At 40.6% G+C, this 20,713-nt stretch overlaps 1 protein-coding gene across 5 annotated transcripts in view; it reads left to right on the top strand.

Annotated features, from left to right (window-relative positions):
- The window catches only part of NCOA3 (nuclear receptor coactivator 3), a 169,638-nt gene that overhangs the window by 86,212 nt on the left and 62,713 nt on the right, over positions 1 to 20,713 (top strand). The window contains exon 1 of one of the 5 annotated variants that reach the window (XM_077831629.1): positions 11,144 to 11,266. The exons of the other annotated variants lie outside the window; for them this stretch is intronic. The gene's annotated coding sequence lies outside the window, so the exon portion shown is untranslated. Of the gene's footprint in view, positions 1 to 11,143; positions 11,267 to 20,713 lie in introns of those variants that run through there. 5 annotated transcript variants of the gene reach the window in all.

Genomic DNA, 20,713 nt, shown 5'->3' with positions numbered 1-20,713 from the left:
GACCCTCCCACCCAACTCCCTTCCCTGTCCCTCTTCAGGGACCCGTCTCACAAGCAACTCCTCGTTTAAGAGATTGAGAATCTCCTGTACCTGGGGTAGTGGAGGAGGTCCCTCGGGACATGAAAGGGAAAGGGTTCTACTCCTGCTACTTCCTAATCCCAAAAGCAGAGGGAGGCCTCAGACCCATTCTGGACCTGCACCACCTCAAAGAGTCTCTCAAGGAGTTTAAATTTTGCATGGTCTCCTTGGCCTCTATTATCCTCTCCCAGGATCCGGGACACTGGTATGGCGCCCTCGACTGTAAGGACACTTATTTCTATTTTCCTTGGGCACAGGCATAATCTCCGTTTTATGTTGGGCCACTGCCATTTTCGGTTCCCGGCACTGCCCTTCGGTCTCTCGTCAGCTGTGAGAGTGTTCACAAAGTCCATAGCGCCAATGACCACTTACCTGAGGCTCTGAGGTGTACAAATTTATCCATACTGTGACAATTGGGTAATAAAAGGCTGATCCCGGGATCAGGTATGGCGTCATCTCAACCTGGTTTGCTCCACCTGCCGCGACCTGGGGCTGGCAATAAAATACATCAGAAAAAGTCAACCTTAGTTCCAGTGTAGAATGTAGAGTTCATTGGAGCAGTCCTTGACTCTACTCAAGCCAGGGCCTTCCTTCCCGAGACCCAGTTCCGAGCCATGGCAAACCTACTCTTGTGCATGCAAGCCCACTCTCTCACCACTGCTCACACATACCTGTGGTTCATGGACCACATGGCAGCCTGTACTTACATAGTCCAGCACACACAACTCCACCTCAGGCAGCTACAGGTGTGGCTGGCATCAGTCTACATCTCCAAGAGACACAGCATGAACTGTGTAGTCAAGATCCTGGACCACCGCCTGGTGGAAAAATCCTGCATCGGTGTTGAAGAGAGTTCCATTTCTGGCCTTGCCCCCATTGGTTGGCCTTGTCTCTGATGTTTCTGACCTGGGATGGGGAGCCCACCTGGGCGATCTCAGCACGCAAGGTCATTGGTCAAGTCTCTATTTGCTCCCTATACATCAGGGAGCTCAAAATGGTTTGTCTGGCCTGCCACACCTTCCTATGTCACATAAAAAACAGGGTGGTCCAGGTCCTGATGGACAATACAGTGGTGATGTTCTATATGAACAAACAAGGTGGAGCCAGATTGTCTCCCCTTTACCAAGAAGCCCTAAGGCTATGAGACTTCTGTGTACAACATGACATCCATCTCCTGGCCGCTCACTTCCCCGGGGCCAGGAATGCTTTGGCAGATTGCCTCCGCAGGACTGTCTCGTCTCACCTCTAGTGGTCCCTCTATCCGGAGGTGGTCTGCATCATCTTCCGAAAGTGGGGGGACTCCCCAGGTGAACCTGCTTGTGTCCAGGTAGAACAGGAAGTGCCACTTTTTCTACTCCATTATGGGGCTCGACAGAGGCTCCCTGTCAGATGCTTTCCTGCTCCTGTGGTTGAGGGCTCTGATGTATGCCTTCCCTCCAGTTCCATTGATCCACAGAGTCCTCATGAAGATCAAGCAGGACAGGGGCGAAGGTGATCCTCATAGCGTCGGCCTGCCTGCGCCAACAATGGTTCGGCACGCTGCTGGACCTCTCGGTGGCTGCTCCATTACAGCTACCACTCTGGTAAGACCCGCTGTTCCAGAACCACGGCAGTGTGCAGCACCCGAACCTTGCAGCGCTGCACCTTATAGCTTGGCTGCTGTATGGTTGAATGCGAAGGAGCAGGAGCGCTTGGCCAACGTCCAGCAGGTCCTGTTGGGCAGGAAAAAGCCCTCCACCAGGGCAACCTACCTGGCCAAATGGAAGCGGTTCAACCTGAGTGGGTCTTGCTGCAGTTGATCCTGGACTACCTTCTGCATCTCAAGCTCCAAGGCCTATCCCTTTCATCTAGTAAGGTCCATTTGGCTGCTGTTTCGGCCTTCTATCTGCTACTCAAGGGCAGGTCGGTTTTCACCCAAGAGATGACTGTCAGGTTTCTCAAGGGCCTCGAGCACCTCTACCAGCCCCTCAGGGACCCTGTCCCTCAGTGGGACCTGAATCTTGTGTTGTCCAGGATCCCCTTCGAGCCTCTGCCTTTCTGCTCCCTCCACCACCTCCTCCTCCTCCTCCTTCTCCTCCTCCTTTCCTGGAAGATCACGTTCTTGGTTGTAATAACTTCAGCCTGCAGAGTCTCTGAGATTAGGGCGCTTACCTCAGAACTGCACTATACAGTCTTTTACAAGGACATGGTCAAGCTGCAGCCACACCCGGCCTTCCTGTCCAAGGTGGTTTCAGTTTCATATGGGCCAAGATCATAGAATCATAGAATATCAGGGTTGGAAGGGACCTCAGGAGGTCATCTAGTCCAACCCCCTGCTCAAAGCAGGACCAATCGCCAACTAAATCATCCCAGCCAGGGCTTTGTTAAGCCTGACCTTAAAAACTTCTAAGGAAGGAGATTCCACCACCTCCCTAGGTAACGCATTCCAGTGTTTCACCACCCTCCGAATGAAAAAGTTTTTCCTAATATCCAACCTAAACCTCCCCCACTGCAACTTGAGACCATTACTCCTTGTTCTGTCATCTGCTACCACTGAGAACAGTCTAGAGCCATCCTCTTTGGAACCCCCTTTCAGGTAGTTGAAAGCAGCTATCCAATCCTCCCTCTTTCTTCTCTTCTGCAGACTAAACATCCCAGTTGCTTCAGCCTCTCCTCATAAGTCATGTGTTCCAATCCCCTAATCATTTTTGTTGCCCTTTGCTGGACTCTTTCCAATTTTTCCACATCCTTCTTGTAGTGTGGGGCCCAAAACTGGACACAGTACTCCAGATGTGGCCTCACCAATGTCGAATAGAGGGGAACAATCACGTCCCTCGATCTGCTGGCAATGCCCCTACTTACACATCCCAAAATGCCATTGGCCGCCTTGGCAACAACGGCACACTGTTGACTCATATCCAGCTTCTCGTCCACTGTAACCCCTAGGTCCTTTTCTGTAGAACTGCTGCCTAGCCATTCGGTCCCTAGTCTGTATTAGTGCATGGGGGATTCTTCCATCTTAAGTGCAGGACTCTGCACTTGTCCTTGTTGAACCTCATCAGATTTCTTTTGGCCCAATCCTCTAATTTGTCTAGGTCCCTCTGTATCCTATCCCTACCCTCCAGCATATCTACCTCTCCTCCCAGTTTAGTGTCATCTGAAAACTTGCTGAGGGTACAATCCACACCATCCTCCAGATCATTTATGAAGATATTGAACAAAACCGGCCCGAGGACCAACCCTTGGGGCACTCCACTTGATACCGGCTGCCAACTAGACATGGAGCCATTGATCACTACCCGTCGAGCTCAAGTATCTAGCCAACTTTCTATCCACCTTATAGTCCGTTCATCCAGCCCATACTTCTTTAACTTGCTGGCAAGAATACTGTGCGAGACTGTGTCAAAAACTTTGCTAAAGTCAAGGAACAACACGTCCACTGCTTTCCCTCATCCACAGAGCCAGTTATCTCGTCATAGAAGACAATTAGATAAGTCAGGCATGACTTGCCCTTGGTGAATCCATGCTGACTGTTCCTGATCACTTTCCTCTCCTCTAAGTGCTTCAGAATTGATTCCTTGAGGCTCTGCTCCATGATTTTTCCAGGGACTGAGGATATATATTTACTTGGTTTTTTTCCAAAGCTGTGTCGCAGGAGGAGCATCAGCTGCATTCCCTAAACATCAGAACGGCACTAGCCTTCTATGTGGAAAGGACCAAGCCATTCCGTAAATCAATGCAATTGTTTATCGCTATAGCTGACAGGACGAAAGATTGTCCAGTATCTGCTCAATTAATTTCTTCTTGGATCACTGCCTACATTCGCTGCTGCTACCATCAGGCAAAGGTGCCACCTCAGCAATCGTAATCGCCCATTGAAGCAGTGCGCAAGCCTGTTCAGCAGCTTTCTTAGCCCAAGTGCTGATCCAGGACATCTATAGGGCAGCCACCTGGTTGTCTGTCCACACATTCGTGTCCCATTACGTGCTTATCCAGCAGGCCCAGGATGATGTTGGCTTCAGTAGAGCAGTGTTACGAGCAAGAAGACCGTGAACTCTGAGCCCACCTCCAAGGATACTGCTTGAGTCACCTAGAATGGAATCGACATGAGCAAGCACTCAAAGAAAAAAACTGTTACCTATCTTTTCATAACTCTTGTTTTTCGAGATATGTTGCTCATGTCCATTCCATTACCTGCCCTCCTGCCCCTCTGTCGGAGTTGCCGGCAAGAACGAACTGAGAGGGCATAGGGCTGGCAGCACCTAACGTACCGACACATGAGCACAGCACTGAAGGGGGCGCCATAGCTGACCCTACAGATACTGCTAAGGCAGAAATCTCCAACTGTGCATGTGGGCGCGCGCACACCTAGAATGGACATGAGCAAGACATCTTGAAGAACAACAATTATGAAAAGGTTGGTAACCGTTTTTTAGAACCTATTTTTCAACATGAAAATTTTTATTTTTTCCCAGGAAATACTTTAATTGGATACAATTTAATTTTCTCCCTCTCCACCATAACACTATTTGTTATTTGGATGAGAAGAACAAACTGTGAGGATAAAGTTGTATGCTGAGCAGGAATTGTCTTTGTTTCCTTTTAATGTATTCATGGAATCAATTGACTGTTTTAAATCTGTAGATGATGTTGGTATTATAGCAAGGTGTCACTTCAGTAAATCTGATTAATCAGAAATGCTCAAACTACAGAGTTTAAATGAAATTAGTGTAGTCTGAACTTTATGCCGATATTAGATGGGGTAATTGAAATAATTACATTCTTTTAAGTTTACCTTCATTATATACCATGTATATGAACAGTTGGGCAAATTAATTCCTGATGTAGTTTCACTGGCTTCAGTGTAGTATTACCAAGGATTTATTTGGCTCATGACAGAAACCTGGATTTCAGACAACTTCTATTGTCTCTCCCCCAAAAACTGAAGGGGGAAAAAAAAACAGTATGAAAAAAGATGTGCTATGGAAGATATCAGAAACATGTCTGGTGTGTCTCCCACACCAATTTTCACATTTCTGTTGAGAGATCTAGCTTTGAATGTCTCTAGTAACCCTATGATGAACATGTTGACAGTGAAGGGGAGATTGATTTAGTATTTGCCTATGAAATACTTATTTGAGATTGAAATATTCACTGTACAAATGTGACTCAATCTTATCATGCGGGAATTAGTTTACACTGTGTACAGCATGGACACAATAAGAGTCGTCTACATTTTTGCCTTATCAGATGGAGGCAAGGTTAGTTCATTTGTCATTGGAAACCTAACCATTCTTACCTATACTTGTCAATTTATCAAGAAGAGGAGGGTGATGTGTAGCATAGCATCCAAAGAGAGTGGTTATGGGGAGCAGGTCTTCAGTCTTCTCTCTTCTCCCAGTACCCTCTTTTCCCATCACTTTGTTCTTACGCTGGTTTCTGTAGCGAGCAAGAAAGAAACTATAGGAGAAAAGAGAATAATATGGCAAAGATTTGCTTCATTCACAGACTGGTACCTGCAGGAGGAGGAAGCACTGCCACCTTGGAATTCTGTGTATTACTTCTGCTGAAGGGAATATTAATGCCATGTGAGAATCAGCAAGCCCGCACTTCAAGTTGGCAAAGATTAAGACAGCTGGGGTATCTGCAATTCGGGATGTAAGAACAATAGTCAGGACTTTTTGTAGGTCTGTGAAAAGAGAAAGTGGCTAAACCCTTTCTTCCTTGGGCAGAAGACTTAATTTGGAGCATGGATGTGTTCAGATCATCCTTTAAAAAATAAAATAAAATCCCAAAACACTTCAAAATGGAGGATGAGTAAAGTGTGAATGGTAAGTTTGTGGAAGACTGAACTTGTTGGCATTTTCTACAAAATGTGGGTGAATTGGCAGACTTACCCAATCTGCTCTTGAAGAATAGTAAAACTGCTTTGTTCCAAAGTTCTGTTGCAGTGCAGTATCAGATGTCTGTTCCTGTCACTGAACTGGCTTAGCACTCTGCTGTCATTTTTGTATTTCTTCACTAGCACACTTTGACGTTTTTCTTCTAGCTGAGATTACCAGTAACTGGCTTTCTTGAGAACTAACACCTTTGCCAATCTCTTACTCTGTATGTATGATTAATAACCCCCATCACCAGCTAACTTGATTTGAAACACCCCTTAACATTTAATGTAGATGTATTCAAATCATATTAGCTAACTAATTTTAAATAGCATTTTTTCTGCTCATGTAGAGAGACCTTTGGGCTATTTCAAATGCAAAATTAAATCAAAACATCTAATTTTTAATCTGTTGTCTGCATCTGCTGAGCTTCAGCAAAAGTGAAATAAGGAACTCTACCTTTCTATCTTCCTTGTTGCCCAGACAATGGTGTGTTTTGAGGTCCATATAAAATGGTAGGCTTTGTGTGCTCCATGAATATGCTTTTAGTTGACGGCTTTTGTAAAAAATGAGTTCATCATACCTTGCTGGTGATTCTTCCTTCCGTGAAGACCATTTTTCTTCTCTCCTCTTCTTTGCCTGTTTCTCTTTCCCTGTATTTGTCCTTAATGTCTCTTGGCTCTCATCTAACATTTTCCCTGCATTCACCATCATATTCAGCAAGAAATGAAACCAGTTTTTGTAATGCCACTTCACCATGCCTCCTAACTGCATTCAAGACCATTATCCATATCCTTCATATTGCAGTCAAAAAAGGTTTGCCCTTCCACTCCCATAATAGCTTTATGGGGCGGAGGGGGGGTCTATTGTTTCCATTCATATTGAGATGTCACAGATGTGTATGCTCTTCTGAATTCTTTTCTGTCTTCAAGCTATTATGGCCATTGCTCCTTTGATTCCCTTCTCAGGCAAGCTGCAGTAGGCTACACAAAAAGGAATTTAGGTCACAAATAACTTAAGTGTATTCTGCTTGAGCTAGAGGAGGAAAACTGGCTGATTTTTTAAAAATTATTCATTAAATGTATTAAAAATATGGCAAAATTGAGACAAATATTATTCTACCAGTTCTATAAAAAATTATGATAGGCTTGACTCTACAACAATAGCAGTGTAAATTTTTAGTCTGTAGAAGCAGAAGTGTGCAGTTGATAAAGTGATAGGTATAGCTTTAATACTTTAACTAAAGCTGTAGAGTAAAAGATGGCTGGTTGTTTTTCTGTCTACCTGTACCAGTAATATACCGTCAACGTTCCAAGAATGCCTCATAAAGTTTGAGTTTAAAAAAAAGTCCTTTTATTTTCAGTGGTTTTCTCATTTTAAGATAGGTAAATATTAAAATATTGTGTTTATTATATAAAATAGATCTGAAAACACTTTAATGATACAGAATATTACAAAAATAGTTCTCATTCTCTGTTTTATCCGAGATGCATCTCTAGGTGTTTGGGTATCCGGTACATAAAGTGTACACACAGGACATGTCCTCATGCTACCTCTTTAAAGAGCAAGAAGGTTTAGAAAGTTCAGACTGCACTTTAAACATACAGGTATTTATTTTGGCACTGTATCTTCTTCAAGATGGATATTTTTCAAGAGAAAATTCAGATAGCAGAGGAACTAGTGGAATTCAGAGAAATATATCAATCGACTACTACATAATTACATTTTTGTAGTAAGGTAAAAAAAGTAAATAGTCACACATGCATGTGTATGTGTGAGTAGAAATAGTACTCTCTTGTATTCGGCAACATTTTATATTAAAAAAAATCTTTAATATCAGATATCAACAGTTTCTTAATTACACACCCATTGGACAAGCCATTTAAGTGTAGAAAGATCAGATATCTACAAAAACAGGAAACTATTTTGTATGCCCTCCCTTAGTAGCCCTGAACTGTATCATACATACCCTTTTATGGATGTCTACTGGGTTTTCCAGTTAAAACTAATGTGGCATGTAAAATATACTTCGTTGCTTATGTAGGCTCAGCTCTGTGTGCTATACAACTTTTTAAGTGCAAATGGCTTTTCACTTTTTCCAAAAAGAACATATATAGTGAGATTCTGTGGATGGTTTATAACCTCTAGCAATTTTACAGCACATAGCCATTTAACCTAAATTGTCATCTAAGATGCTCTTTTTTTTTGTTATTTCAGTTTCATATTTTTTATATTTTGTATTGGTTGGTAATTGAATCTAGGATCAGACATAATCCCCTTAAAAGTTTGGGCCCGTTGAAAACTTTTAACAACTTTTAATCATGTGAGACTCTGCAATTTAGGAATAGTCACAGCCCAAGACAAAATCAAAAGAAATTGCCTGCTAGAGCAAACTACATTTCCTGTCTTCCAGCACCAGGTAGTTTGTGGTATGGGTACTATATTTTCTAAAGGCCTGTGTATTTATGAAATAATACACAAACTACTGCAGGCATATCTTCCATTGATTTATGCTCTGGCCCCTTGTTCATATACTTTGCTGGTCATTGTGCGAAAAGTGCTATTGACTAGTCCTCTTCCTGCCCACAAATTTGTTTTCACCATACAACTTAGCTTCTAGTCCTTCTACTGTGTTATAGTCTCCTTTAGCAGTACCTGTGTTGTTGTGTTTTGCAAGTATTTGTGCAGTAAGACTCTCCAGAGACTGCAATTTTTCAAGTTAAGATGAGAAACTATTTTGTTACTTATGTAAACCAAACTGTACACCCAGTGAGAGAGAGAGCAGAATATTAAACTGCTGCCTGCAATATGTGTAGACAATAACATTCCTATGCCTGCAGCACCAAATGGGTGTGCCTGATTCTCCTCTCACACCAGCGGAAACTAGATTTTACAATTTTCAGTAGAGTCAATAGGATTCTGTGCATTGATGCCTAGAATATTCCCTGAAATTTTGGAATTGATCAAATGTGATGCTCAAAAGTTATCACATTACAGAAAGACTGAGAAATGCCATCAGGTTGAGTGTAAGGCTTGCTTTGATCAGGCAGTAATGGTGAAATTGTTTTCTCCAGACATCAGCAACAATAACAAAATTTAAATCCTTAAGATAAATTTACAGAATCCCCACTGGAGAATTATATATGGTGGAAGTAAGAATATTGTGTACTTCTCTTGTGCATTTCTTTTGAGAATATGAAAGAGCTTTACCAATATTAGTGTCAGGACACCATTGAATAGTACTGGGTAAGGTAATACTTTTATACATAGGGAAATGAGACACAAAGGATAGGTGATTTGAGTATTCTGTACAAATACAGCTCTTTGCTGGAGTTTGCCACAGTTTCCAGCTGATAACACTATATATGTTTATAATGTTATTATTCAAGCACTAGAGAGAGGAGGAGGAAGTGATGAGTCTGATGTCCTGGTTGCATGGGCTGATTGAGCTGTTGTAAGAGATATGTGTTTTCCACTGCATGCATCCGATGAAGTGAGCTGTAGCTCATGAAAGCTTATGCTCAAATAAATTGGTTAGTCTCTAAGGTGCCACAAGTACTCCTTTTCTTTGTGCCTTCATCAGTTAGATCTCAGCTTTTGAGAACTGATGGCAAAAGTAGAATGGAGAGACAAAGCTGTGACCAAGGTATATGGGTCACTATTGTAAAAAGGCTAGGTTTCCTATATGTTGATTGAAAGAGACTCACTTTTTAAATAGTGGGTATCACAGGCGCCAGCTTTCTTTGGGCCCTAGGGGTGCTCAACCCTCTGCTCCGCCCGAAGAGCCACCCCTACCCGACCCTTTTCCCCCAGGTCCCACCTCCGCCCTGCTTCTTCCCACCCCTGCTCCGCCCCTTCCAGCCCAGTTCCACCCCATCCTCTGAGCATGCTCCATCCGCACTCCTCCCCCCTCCCCACCAGCATCTCCTGTACGCTGCAAACAGCTGATTGCAGCAGGTGGGAGGGAGGCACTGGGAGGGAGGGGAAGGAGTTGATGGTGGGAGTGGGCACTGGCAGATGGGAGGCACTGGGGGCAGGGGAGCAGGTGGCTGCCGATGGGTGCTAAGCACCCCCTAATTTTTTTTCCGTGGGTGCTCCAAGTCCTACTTGCTCCCTAGCGGCTGGCTCAATCTTCTGTGCCATGGCAATCAATCCAGTCCCTCCTCTGGGTCATGCTTTTATCTCTGGCTCCCACTTCTTGCCTCTAAGAGCAGCGAGGGCAGAAACATAGATTTGCATCCCCCGAATATTTCCATTGCAAGGGCACTAGCCCTCTCCCACCCCCCCACCCATCCGTTCCATTGCCCCTAACTGTACATAAATTCTGAGATTTAATTGATACAAAGCTTAAACTAAAGTTTAAAGATTTAGTTGATATGTTTTTGAACATCCTGACTTTTGATGATATTACATGCAGAAAATGGAATGCCTATCATTTGAACATATATTTCTTGGAATGTTTTTACTGAAAGCTATTTTTGGACAAGTTTAAAAGCTAGCTCTGAAATTTGTTGGCTGCCTGACACAGATCACGTGTGTCAAGTAAGTTTCATTTTGAACATAGCAGTCAGTTTTCCCCCAGGACCTCTGTTGCAGGTTTGTTTGTTTAATCTAAAACGGGTACTAAATGCAGCTCTTGGGAGGAGGGTTGTTTTTGTTTTTTTAATCACTGATTCTAAACATGTGGGTGACAAGCTTTTAAAAACATTTCTTAAATTTTCCCTGTTTTATAATCCTTACCAAAATGGAAAACTTAGAATGAGATCAGTTGAAAATCTAACCACGTATTTATATAATGCTGTAGTCTGCATGTAATGAGTCCATTTGGCATCTTCAAGTGATTCAGTTATAACAATGAAGTAGGACTGGAAGGAGTTAATGCTAATTATAATGCTGTGGTAATGCTGAACCTGCCATTCTCAGGAGATCTAAGAAGCAATCTATCAGGGTATGTTGGATCCTAGCTTCCTTAGGTCCCTCGAGACATTTGGCGGAGTGGAATTGCAGAACAAAAATATACATTCTGACATCTTCAGAGTTTCAGGAGGGGGAATGGACTTGCTGATGACTGGGCAGGGATCACGTGTATTTAGTGAAACAAACTGATGAGTTTAGTTGATTATATTTCCTGTTTTCACCAGGAACTTGATGAGTGCTCTCAGTTTTTGTAAGTGTTAGATGGTATGTTGCTGTCTCCAAGAAGAAAGTGATAATGGTTGCTGTTGAAAACTGGCAGACTGAGCTCTAACTGTACTGAAACTGTATATTTGGAAGATTGCCTCCTCCCTTTTAAGGGAAAAATATTTCCCTAGCTGATTGGTTAAAAGGTAAGAGCTCTCATATCTGTATCAGCTTGCATGTAGAAAAATGTCTCTGTCAAGAACAATGTCTTACAGGAACTAATGGATTGTGTGAGAAGATAATGAAAATATGGTAATCACTTAATTTGCATCAGCTTTCATTAATGGAGCAGTATTAAGGTTTTGGTGTTTATTGTATGCCTATTCTGATATTAAACATTTTGTCAGGAATGTACAAATGAATAAAATTACATTGTTTTAAAGATCTAGTTATCAAAATTTCAGGAATAAGAACAAAGCATCTGCTGTGCATAATGACAGTAATCTTCATTGTTTGTCTTCCCATAAACTTCAATTTTAGAAGATTTGCGAACTTTTTGCATGAGTAAAAGGAAAAAAATGAAAACTTGTGAAGACTGAATTTTTAAAACAAATCCCCAGTTATATATTTAATGTTTTTAATTCAAACTTTAAAATGTTCCATCATTTGGCATACATTTGCATACTAATCCAAGTGGTGTCTTTATCCACATTAAAGTTATGAAAAGAAACGGGAGATGATTCTGTTGGGTTTTTTTAAACAATTCAGTTGGCTATTTGAAAGCAAGATCAAATTATTAATATCAGTATCAAATATTAAAATAAAACTTGTACAGCTGAGGGTGGGGGACCAGGAATCCACATTACTTTTACCATTTATTCTTTCCCTCAAAAATCCCCATTAGGCACATATGTGTATTTTGGACAAAGACTTGTTTCGGCAGAGCTTCCAACCTTTGACAGCTGAGGGTCCCAACTCTAATTCCCATGTGGGAGTGAAATGCAAGTAAACACTTAGAATGTAAATCACAGATTAATCATATATTTCTCGAAAATAGGTGTTTCAAAGCTCTTTATGTCCAGAATTGTCAAATCTGAAAATTATATATTAAAACCTATATTTCTCTTACATAGAATACAAATTTTAACACAGGTCATTTATATTAAAAACAAATTATCCTGTATGTAGTTATTGTAAGTAAATAAATCATGTAAATGTAATTTCTGTCCTGTTTTGACTACACTGATCTAACTGGACTTACGCTGTTGTAAATACTGTTGTCTTGTCTTCTGTGTCAGTCTACAACAATGGTAATGACATACCATTGACATAATCATATAACACGGTCTAATTTTGTCTATAATGTCCAAGTACTTACGTTGGACACCTATTTGGGTAGCATGAAAGCCAATAGATTCCACTGTAGTAGGGAGAAATTTCAATCCATTGAAACTTATGATGTGGGTAAAAGAAAAATGACTTTCTTTTAAAAGTTATCTTTGTATTTACCATGTTTGCTTTTTTTTTTAAGCTTTACCTCAGTTCTTTTAATGAGATTTCATTCATTTTGAAGCTTGATATAATTTATTGTTTCCTTTAATTTAAAATTATAATCATCCCTCGTATAAATTGACATTCCACTCTGGTGCCATGGATCCTATCTAGTATGTGTAAATATTATTTGTCACCCTTCAGATGCAGCTAAAGTGATGGTCACTTAATTTGTGTGACTGGTCCTTAGAGCTAGTAATCTGAAGTGGGACTTGTTCTGTGTAATGTGACAGTGACTACAGCATATATCGTGAAAGACATCAAATCACTGCAAAGGCTAAGGCGGTGCTCATGGTTGGCATGAAGATGGATGTCTTAAAAATTCCAAAGGTATAAAATGAACCTTCTTATCAACCAAGTTGGGTGTGACTAGTTAAATAAAAACAGAGCTAGAAGTAATTAAAAGTAATAAACATTTAACTAAGGAAACAAAACACAAGTCATATGGCAGTATTTTCAGGTTTTGCATTTAAATCTGTATGAACATAAATTGTTTTTGTACTCTGGCACTAATTGTTACATTCTTCTGAATTTTATATCCATATTGCAGCTAGGATTAATGACATGAAGTTAAACTTTCAAGCTTGTGTGCATCCCTATTATGAGTTGTACTACGTTATTGATTTAGAATATTTATTATGTCGAATGTATTATGTAGATTTGTACTAGTGAGCCTGTATTCTTTCTTGCTACATTGTGGCTTATGAAGCAATGTGTGTCAAATGGTCAGAGAACATGGTATTTAAGTGTATTTTTAGTCACAAAAGTGACTGTAAAATGACATCTTGTTTCATCTTTAAGCTACGTTAGTGACTTTTATATAGCATGTGATCAGTTTACAAACCAGAATGTGCAAGTTTTGAGTCATATTGTGGTTGGGACTGCACTGAGGAAGCTTACACTGCTTGTAGTTAAGATGTTGTACCAAAGCTAATTCAACAATAATCATCACTATTTCTCAGTGTGAGATGAAAGGAGGTGCTCCTTTGTAGACTCTTATTAGACACTGATTTAGTAGTATCTGAGCAGGCAGCCCGACATGCTGCAGTCTATTACTGTCTTTTCTGAGGGTAGATGCTGCTGTTGAACTATCTGGACTGATATAAAAGGATGTTGGTGAGCAGTGGTTTCTTACCAGTTAATCTGGTTTATCAATTCCCTTTATACTGGCCTAGACAGCACATCCTGTATTTTGGTGTTTGAAGTAGGAAAGTTTTCTTGAAACATATGTATTTTTTTAAAAAAGAATTATGCATTTAATTGTCCAGGAAGTCTAGCGCCTGAATGCTCAAAAAGAGTTAGGAGCCTAAGTCCAAATTTTGGGACCACTGTGATGCATAAAACTCCTACTGAAGCCTGTCGGCACCTAACTTGCTTGGCACCCAAGATTTTGCAATAAAAGTTCCCTAGACACCTAAGTTTCTGCCTCTGAGCATGCACATTGCTTCCTACCTCTAGGCACCTGGGCACCTAAACCCCAGAGTGATTCACAAAGCAGAGGAAGCTGCTTAAAGTTGTGTGTGAGACTGATCCGGTAGGCATGTTCAGAGGCCGCCTACTGGATCGAGCCTATCAGGTAAGTTCACACAAAACAGCTGGGGTGGGTTGGAGGAGGACTTCCCTCATAACTTTTAGCTCAGTGTTTTGGATACTCACTTGGGGTGTGGCTGGTCGCCCCTCCACTGAAGGGATCTGAATTGGGATTTGTCACCTGTTAGTTGAGTGTTCTAACCATTCGACTGTGGGATATTCTGATGTGGGGCTTCCCTCAGTCTCTCTATTGTCAAAGCTGTTGCACTCTGGATAAATTATTACTCATTGAAGCAGGGTGACTGGATCCTAGGTCTCCCACCTCCCAGATCAGTGCTCTAACCACCAGGCTATGTAGTCATTCTCATGCGTGTGTTTGTGCACACACGCACACCGACACACACTGTGAAAGAGAGAGAGAGAAGCTTCCAGAAATAGGGAACACAAATGACACATTAGGGGAAGGGGAGAAATATTCAAAACATTCTAATGCATACAGTTTTTTTTTAATGCTGTCCTGTCATTTTAATATATGCAAAGTGAACAAGAAGCAAGTTAATTGTCATATCTGAAAAATAGCAGCCTCATGTGCATAGTGTTTACTAAACATTGCTGGGAAATTGGTAAATGGAGCCTGACAAGACCAGTACAAAATCCATCGTCTCCCTAAGACGGGATGTGTGATAATACAATAATACAAAAGCTTATGCTCAAATAAATTTGTTAGTCTCTAAGGTGCCACAAGTACTCCTTTTCTTTTTGCGAATACAATAAGGATGTGTGTTGGGTTAGGAGTATTTAACATGTTGCAACAAGGGGTACATTGCTGGAGTTCAAGATTCTAAAACCTCTGTCCACATTACTTTTAGTGACAGCCCCGTTTCAGTGAATTGTATTACCAGGCTTCTCCTCCCCCTGCCCCTTTAATCTATATAATTTAACTGCTAAATAGCTTGGGGGAGGGAAGTAAACTAAATTTGTATATTTTGAAAGAGTCTTATGTTAAAGAGTTACTTTATTGACTGATGTGCAAGAAAATTAGGATAATGCTGTGTAGGTACAACTGGCAAAATGTATTGTTTCTCCCCTTGAGATGCAAGGACAGATACATTAGTCTCAAAAGATATATTGCACCTTTCTGGTACAAAACAGTTTGTTATATTGCACCAAAGTGCTCTATTAAAGCCCATAGTAATTACCTATTTTCTGTTACCTATTTGCATAGCTTTGACATAGCATACTGTCATATCCACAAAGCTATAGTTAAGGCTTCAGTGGTAGTTTCACTGCATGCTCCCTTTTTTTTTTTTCAGGGATTTAGAACTAAGCTGTTCTAATTTGCATTGGTCTAAAGATTAGCATTTATCTTGTATTTTATTGTCTTCTTAAATGCCTTATTAGCTATCTTTAAAGCAGGAGATGAAAAGGGTTTTATGTATTTTTGCCGATCTATATAATTACAAAAAAAAATTGGTATCTAATTTGGATTTAACATACATTGGTTCATTTGCTATGAATTTTTTTTTTTTTTAATTTCTAAAACAGTCCATCCAGTTCTAGTCAAATTTCATATAGCTGCTGTCTATGCCACGAACAATACTGTAGCTGGTTAACAGTCTTACCTGTTCTGTTAAAACTGTATCTAAGTTGGTAACCTCTCAATTTTATCTCATCTCTAAGACTGATGTGACTGAAGTTTATCCTTCAGCTGCTACCACCATTTCTGCTCCAGATTCATGACCAACTTTCTTCTTCCATGAGTATATTGCTGTGATTTTGACCATTTCCCCATTTCTTTGAAATTGGCTACTCACTTCCCACATATGTTGAATATGATGGTTACATCCCACCTGTCAGGTGATGTGATCATTTGTATTTGCTCCTGGAGGTAACTTAAATTAATCATTTTGTATCTTTTATTTATCTGAGCTCACATAAGAACTCCAGCAAGGTTGTCTTCTGTTGCTTGTGAATTCTGAGACCAGGCTTTATATTATGTCCTCCTCATTTAACCATTCCATCTTTAGCTCTAAAGAAAGTTTCTTTGCTTTAGCATTTTTAAAAAGTTTTCTTCTATCTTATGACTGAATACTGACTGTGGTCTTACATTTGATAATTGAGATATATAAACTGAGGTTTATAGGTAATAGAATAGGACTTGTTACTGTAGGGTATAAATTCATTATTTCTGTAGCTAAAGCAGGGCAATCTACTGAATGTAAGTGTGTCAAGAAGTGTAATTAGATGAAAGCACACATAAAGATCTTCCTATATAAGTGAATACCAGACTGTGTAAACAGTCTCGCTTTACTGTTGAACACAGATACTTTGTAGACAGGAAATGGAAGACTCATATGATGAAGGTGCTATTGGTGTTGTGAGACTTAGCAGAGACATTGATTGTAGAGACTCAGGTACCAAGTTTTGAGAATTGGGGTTGTGCTGGGATTGAGTTCTCTGTTCTGCCAGGTGCCTCCTGTGTGCCTCTTCTAATAGCCTACGGTCACACTCAGTGCTTAATTTGTGATGAAAGAGGTGCCGGGGCTCAAGCACTTTTTTTTTTTTAATATTCATAATGGATGCAGCAAGCCCAGAGGTGCTGGGACTATGAACTGCAAAGCCTAGAGGTGCCAGGGCTCAGTCCTAGCAAGCTCTGGAGCAAATTAAGCACTGGTCACGCTACCAGCAACCAACCTCAGTTTCCCTTTTTGGAGTATTCAAATAAAAATTCACCAAGTCTTTTTTTGGGTCAAAAATACCCCTCCTTGCAGGCTAGGTTTATTAATATAAAATAAGCTGTCAAAAAACCCTCAAAATCCCAGAACCAATCTGTTCCTAAGTCCACACAACACAAGGTTTCTCTTCTTCCTCCAAAGACTTCCAGGGAGCTTTGCATGGTCAGGATGTCTCCCAGGCATAGGCACCGACTCCATGAGCGCTGTGGGGCTGGAGCATCCACGGGGGAAAAAAATGGTAGGTGCTGAGCACCCAACGGCAGCCCCCTATCAGCGCCCCCCTCAGCACCCCCTGTCAGTGCCCCCTCAGCACCCCCAGTGCCTCCCGCCTGCCAGCGGGCCCTGCAGATCAGCGCCTCCCCGCACCTCCCAACCACCGCAATCAGCTGTATTTCGGCAAGTGGGAGGCAGAGGAGGGAGGAGTGAGGATGTGGGGCACTTGAGGGAGGGAGTGGAATTGGGCAGGAAGAGGTGGGGCAGGGGTGGGGCCTTGGAGGAAGGGGTGGAGTGGGGGCAGGGCCTGGGGCAGAGCCAGGGGTTGAGCACCCCTTGGCACTTTGGAAAGTCGGTGCCTGTGCTCCCAGGCCTCCCTGCTTGGAGAGCTTTCCTCACTCTTGTCAGACCCTTCCACAGTTTACTGAGGTTCCTTTGTCTCCACTCCCTTTCCCTTAACTGTGGGCTCCTGCTGCTCTTTATAGGACATTAACCCTGATCTCTCCCATGTGTGGTTCATTCTGTAATCAGGGGCGAGCCACCCTGTTACGTGCAGTAATTAGCTTAGTTTTATAGTGTCTGTAATAAAGCACACTAATACACTAGATGATCATCAAGAAATAAACTTGCAACTTTTCAGATGGTGCACAGTGCAATGGCCTTGCTCTGATCAGAAGAGGAAGCCTCTGGTTTTAGGATAGGAATAATGGAATTGCACCTTGCAGGATGTGACAGTGTAGGTTTTCAATAGCATGAGAATAGCCAGGTTTTAGTGAAAGGAAAGGTATATGTTTCAGTGAAAAGTCTGAAATGATGAAGTCACTATTTAATAGCTTTATTATATCAGCTAAAAAATATTTCACATAAACATAGAGTAATACTGACCTGAGTTATAATGTGCTCACTCCCTTTTGATATGTGGTAATATTTTACCATATTCAGTTTGATTATATATTTGCTTTCGTTTATCAACCAAAATTTCCATTTCTGTTCGTTTTTTACATTACTCTAGCTCTTCTCCATGCAGTAGGACTTACAGTGCCTTAGTAAAGACCATTCCAAGTTGTCATTCAGGAAAGGTGGTCCTGTAAGGTTTCTGGCCAGAGCAAATTAATGAAAATACTAATCTAGATAGTCTTTTTACACTGGAAAGACTTTCCTGTAGGATTTATCAAAAACTGTAGTTATTCTGCACCACTAGACTTCTTTCAGAAACTATATTCCATCTTCCCTTTTAAACTGGTCATGTGTTTACATTCTAGTTCGTAGTCTACTTGGGCAGAATTGGAAAGCGCAGACTGGTGCTACAACCAAACCAGTTACTAACCCTCAGGCATACTGCCAAAGTTGCTGTGCCCAATAACTTTGATATATATAGGGGTTCTTTTTTTTAAATTTTCTCTGTGATGCAGTGGATTTGATGTTTCATACAGTGCACCCTCTGCCTACAAACAGGATTTATAAACCTGCTTCCCCACCAAAAAATGACAATGATTGTTACCAAAATATATTTCTTTATCGTACCTAGACTTGCAACACAGCAGCCTGGAAGTCAGCTTAAACCAGTCTTTGGGCTATGTGACTGTTTTCTCTTTCAGCCCACCTATCAACCACCTATTTCTTCCTGGTTATCAGTAATGACAGACAGGATGGGGCATAAATACAGAAATAGGTCATAGATGACTGTGTATTAAATTCTTTTAAACTATAATTAGTGAATGAAGCATAAATGTTGCTAAATCGGTATATTCTGTCTTGACTCGCCCATATTACTAATGTTGTGAATATGCTGAAAATGGGAATGGTAGATAGACAATGACTGAACATTGGTTAATCTATACACAGTTTACTCTTAAAGCTTTTAACTTGTTTTGTGATAGCTGGGGCTGTTGCGTGAATGGCAGTTATGAACAAAAGTCACCAAAGCTTCAAATTTAATCTAAAATTATCTAGAATTAATTGTAAGCAATTTATGTGTCAGAGTTTTCAAACTTTTTCATAGTGTGGACCACTACTTAATACATTTTCAGTTTTTCCATTTTCAATCTCATAACAGCTGTATGGTAATTGCAACAGTTGCTTAAATGGAAAATTAATATTTGCAAAGTATTTAACACTTTAGCTGTCTTAATGTGCCTGAGCAGTTGAACATTTCAAAACTATTCATTTTTTTAGAACATGTTTTGAGATCTCAAATCTCTTCCATAAGATGACTTCTTCTGTAAGTGACTCTCTGTCAACCCTGTCCAGTCCGTGTCAGTGGTTCAGATGTTCACTGGGATTTCTTTTGGTGATTAGGCAAACTGTATCGGTACTTGCACGGATTTGCCTGGAAGAAAATCAGTTATTGCAGGATTCTGAAGAAGAATGGACGCTGCTGGACAGTGTTTAGTTCCAACAGGTTTTCCAAACTGATTTGAGATTGATGACTATGGTGACTTCACAATCACTTAACAAAATCAAAACTTGACTTAAAATTTAGAAATTTTAATATTAATCTCTAAAATAATTAATGATGTCTTGTCAAACCTATTTGGTCATCTGAATGCAAATTTCACTTCTCGTTTTCTTCCTACGGTCTCTTCAGTAGAGAACTTCTATAAGTGGTCTCTGTAGCCCTTTTGGGGGTAATATCATGCCATTGAAGATTGAATATAGTCAGTAATTGGTCAGTAATAAGGCTGATTTGAGTTTTTACTGAGATACCCATCTGAAGGGCTTCATTTTCTGTAACGTCCAAATGTAATTAAGGGGTTTTGATGGAGCAAATAGTGCTTAGCACTATTATGAATTATTTTTTTCACTTTTTTTGGTCTTCATTCTAGTTTCTGTGATTTGTGGAGGTTGATTTAGCATAAAACACTATTACAAAGGTGTTTAATTAGGAGACAGTTTACTCCTGATGCTTATTCTTATGCGACCACGTTGTCAATCACCCCTCTAATTGGTAAGTCTGTTCATATGAATAAAGCTATAGTCAGTATTGTCAAAGAAGTGGTTAAAACAGCAGATGACTTCATACACACCCAGTTGATCTGAAAGGCTTCAGTTTAATTTCTTAAGAAATGATCTGCTTGGATAAAGCTCTTCACCTGACTACTAGTGATTATCTACTAAGTAGTCTGAGTAGAAGTATCAATTTTGAAACTCTTGATTTTGGATAGGACTATAGTGTGTACTTTTACATGTGAATGCCTCATAAATATTTCCCAAGAGCAATTTGTTTTTCTAATTAGCTTGAACAGCCTCTGCTTTACATAGTGCTTCAAGCAGTTTTCAATAAATCAATTCAATCACGCAGCTGTTGTTTGAAACTTTTCCTTAAGTTACTGTAATTCTGAATAGAGACCCAGAAATGCTCACTAATTAGTACACTTAATCATACCTTGTACAATATGCACCACAAAATGGAATATTTATTCTCAGAACTTCACAGGAAAACTAGGCAGTAGGAACTTGACAATCTACATTTTTTCCTTCTGCTTTGAAAACAGTTTGCTGTTCTTGCATGATGCACATGGCAGTGTGCTCATATACAGGGAAGATGTGTCTGTAGGCTCAGTTTTTATTGGCTGGTCATAATGTTACAAAAATTCTCATTTTGACCTGGAACTTTCCATGCTT

The sequence above is a fragment of the Eretmochelys imbricata genome, chromosome 13 (genome assembly GCF_965152235.1).
Source record: "Eretmochelys imbricata isolate rEreImb1 chromosome 13, rEreImb1.hap1, whole genome shotgun sequence".
NCBI lineage: Eukaryota > Metazoa > Chordata > Testudines > Cheloniidae > Eretmochelys > Eretmochelys imbricata.
The sequence above is the reverse complement of the archived record's forward strand: the minus strand, read 5'-3'. Positions and strand labels throughout refer to the sequence as shown.